Genomic DNA, 3,925 nt, shown 5'->3' with positions numbered 1-3,925 from the left:
TTCAAGTAACATGTGTAAATTTAGTTTTTCTTGCTTGTGGTGTGATTGCTGAGACCTCTAAGAAATGTGAATGTTGGCCGGGCGTGGTGGTTCACATCTGTAATCCCAGCACTGTGGGAGGCTGAGGTAGGCGGATCATTTGAGGTCAAGAGTTCAAGACCAGCCTGGCCAACATGGTGAAACCCTGTCTCTACTAAAAATACAAAGAAATGAGCTGGGTGTGGTGGTGTGTGCCTGTAATCCCAGTTACTGGGGAGGCTGAGGTATGAGAATCACTTGAACTCAGGAGACAGAGGTTGCGGTTAGCTGATATCGCATCACTACACTCCAGCCTGGGAGACAGTGAGACCTTGTCTCAAAAAAAAAAAAAAAAAAAAAAAAAGGAAATGCAAATGTTATCAGTAGAGAAAAACCTAAACTAAATAATAATTGAATATATAAGGAAACCATTTAGTCAACTATGAAAAAAACGCTAGCTCCAGGCTTTGGACCCTTAACAAAAAAACTTTAACCCACAATCAGGAGATTTTGCAGATAATTTCAGTTCTGCTACTAACATTTATGAATAAATCGTGTCAAATCTCTGAACAGTTTCCTTTTCTTGAAAATAAGAAGGAGAGGGTTGGACTTTGTGGTCTCAAACTCTATGATTCTGTCCTGTCTAAACATAGATGAAGTTTTCAAGATCTCTCTGTATAGGGAGGCAGGATGATGCCTTCATAACTATACTGTGGTTTCTCAACCTTTTCATTAACTAATTATGTCATATTTAAGATCTATAAAAGATATACGGAATTAAACTGTAGTTATATAAACTGTTAGGTAAAGATGGTGCTTTGACATATACACCATGGAATACTATGCAGCCATAAAAAAGGATGAGTTCATGTCCTCTGTAGGGACATGGATGAAGCTAGAAACCACAATTCTGAGCAAACTATTGCAAGGACAGAAAATCAAACACTGCAAGTTCTCACTTATAGATAGGAATTGAACAATGAGAACACTTGAACACAGGGTGGGGAACATCACACACCGGGGCCTGTTGTGGGGTGGGGGGAGGGGGTAGGAATAGCATTAGGAGATATACCTAATGTAAATGATGAGTTAACGGGTGCAGCACACCAACATGGCACATGTATACATATGTAACAAACCTGCAAGTTGTGCACATGTACCCTAGAACTTAAAGCATTTAAAAAAAAAAAAAAACATGGTGCTTTGAATACACAGATATAATTTCAATTCCTCCTGCATGCCCACTTCAGTTACACATAGAGGAATCTTTAATTAAATGCATAAACCTGCGGCAACAAGAACACTGTGATTGCCTCCCCAACTGAACTGTAGGAACCTACCTAGAAATTACACGAAACAGACACTTCCTAGTTGATTTTTCTTTTAACACCTAGGCTTAGTTTGTGTTTTGTTGCACATGCCAATGGGAATCCACAGCAGCAGCATTTTAGAAGCTGGAAAGCCGATGCAGTAGTGGAAACTGACTTAGTAAACCTGAGGACGCCAAATCCTAAACTGACACTATGAAGATGAGAACCAACTGGATTTATGCCACACAACCCTGAAAAGCCTCAAAATTGGTGGCGTCAGGGCTGCAGGAGTAGAAGGGAAGTGAGGTTAAAATAAAGAGGACTAAGTCCGGGCATGACGGCTCACACCTGTAATCCTAACACTTTGGGAGGCTGAGGTGGGCAGATTGCCTGAGTTCAGGAGTTCGAGACCAGCCTGGGCAACATGGTGAAACCTCAACTCTAATAAAATACAAAAAATTAGCTGGCATGGTGGCGGGTGTCTGTAGTCCCAGCTACTTGGGAGGCTGAGGCGGGAGAATTGCTTGAACCCAGGAGGCGGAGGTTGCAGTGAGCCGAGATCTTGCTGCTGCATTTCAGCCTGGGTGACAGAGTGAGATTCTGTCTCCAAAAAAAAAAGAGGCCTAGCAGCGGTGGCTCACACCTGTAACCCTAGCACTTTGGGAGGCTGAGGCTAGCAGAACACTTGAACCCAGGAATTTGAGATCAGCCTGGGCAACAAAGTGAGACCCTGTCTCTACTAAATACATAAATAAATAAAGCCAGGTGTGGTGGCTTGCACCCATAGTCCCTGCTACTCGTGAAGCTGAGATGGGAAGATTGCTTGAGCCCAGGAGGTGCAGGCTGCAGTGAGACATGTTCATGCTACTGCACTCTATAGCCTGGGTGACAGAGTGAGACCCTATCTCAAATAAATAAATAAGTAAATAAAGAAGACTGATAGAGAGCTAAAGTCAATTGGTAAGAGGCATACAGATCTCTAGGTTCCCCTAGCACTGCATACCCTAGGAAGGAGTCTCATTACCACCCAACTGAAGTCTGCATGCTGGCTTTTTGCGGATGGTAAACAAGAGCCTGCCGAGACCAGCTCGGTCAGGGAGACCTTAACCCAGTGGCACTAGAGGAATTAAAGACACACACACAGAAATATAGAGATGTGAAGTGGGAAATCAGGGGTCTCACAGCCTTCAAAGCTGAGAGCCCTGAACAGAGATTTACCCATGTATTTATTAACAGCAAGCCACTCGTTAGCATTGTTTCTATAGATATTAAATTAACTAAAAGTATCCCTTATGGGAAACGAAGGATGGGCCGAATTAAAGGAATAGGTTGGGCTAGTTAACTGCAGCAGGAGCATGTCCTTGAGACAGATTGCTCGTGCTATTGTTTGTGGCTTAAGAATACCTTTAAGCAGTTTTCTGCCCTGGGCTGGCCAGGTGTTCCTTGCCCTCATTCCCGTAAACCCACAACCTTCCAGCGTGGGCGTTAGGGCCATTATGAACATGTCACAGTGCTGCAGAGATTTTGTTTATGGCCAGTTTTGGGGCCAGTTTATGGCCAGATTTTGGGGGGCCTGCTCCCAACAAGAGCCTCTGCTCTGGAGGAAACCAGACACAATCGATTGAGAGCATGAATACCATACATAAAAGAAGGCGATTACATAAACATATGTATTGATTGTTGAATCCCCTCAACACTCTCCTCCTACTTAGCTCCCCAAATACCGGCAGCTGAAAAAATGAGTGAATGAAGAAGGAGTAAGCCAGGGGAGACAAAGTAACAGGATGCACAACACAGGGGAAGATGAAAAGGACTCCCCAGGATGGTGGTGAAGAGAGTTGCTAGGATAACAACTGTGCATCACTCTTAAAACCCAGATTGGAGCACGTGACCCAAGAGATATATATGGAATCATCTTTTTGAACTAAAAATGGCTGTGTGAACCTGGCACACTGCTTATCTGTACTTGGCTTTCCTGAGTCACACATAGACGAAGTACCGATCTCTTCTTCTCCTTCTTGGGTCAGCTGAGGACACTCATTCCCTCCATAGGGATGTTCTGCTTGGACCTATTCCTAAGAGCTGGAGGTTGGTCAAGGTAAGAATAGAAGTAGGAAATATGAGGAAGATTCCTGCCTGATGTCCAGCACCTGGCCTATACTGTCCCCTGCCAAATGTCCCAATTGTGGTGAGCCCAGTGTTTCTCAGAACTCGCTCATTCCCTGTCCACTGACTCCTCCAAAAGGTTTTGGTAAACTGTCAGTCAAGATAAAGTCAGACGATGAACCAGAATCATAGTCTTTTTCTGTAAATTCCTCTTTTCCACTTAACATTATTTTAATGAAATTTATCCATGTTTATACATTTAGGTCCAGTTCATTGATTTTCTCAGCCATATAGTATTCTATTGGTTGACTACACTACAACTTACGAATCTGCCTTTTGTTGGCTATACTTTTAGGTTGCTTGTTTTTTTATGTTATTAGCAGGCAATGCGTTTAGGAATCTCTTTCCACATATCTCCCCGTGAAAATGTAATATTCTCTCTGGTATTTACTTAGAGGGGTACTGCTGGATTGTAATATTTGTTCGTAACA

This window comes from Theropithecus gelada, chromosome 9 (genome assembly GCF_003255815.1).
Source record: "Theropithecus gelada isolate Dixy chromosome 9, Tgel_1.0, whole genome shotgun sequence".
In the NCBI taxonomy this organism is placed as follows: domain Eukaryota; kingdom Metazoa; phylum Chordata; class Mammalia; order Primates; family Cercopithecidae; genus Theropithecus; species Theropithecus gelada.
This window is presented reverse-complemented; position numbering follows the sequence as displayed.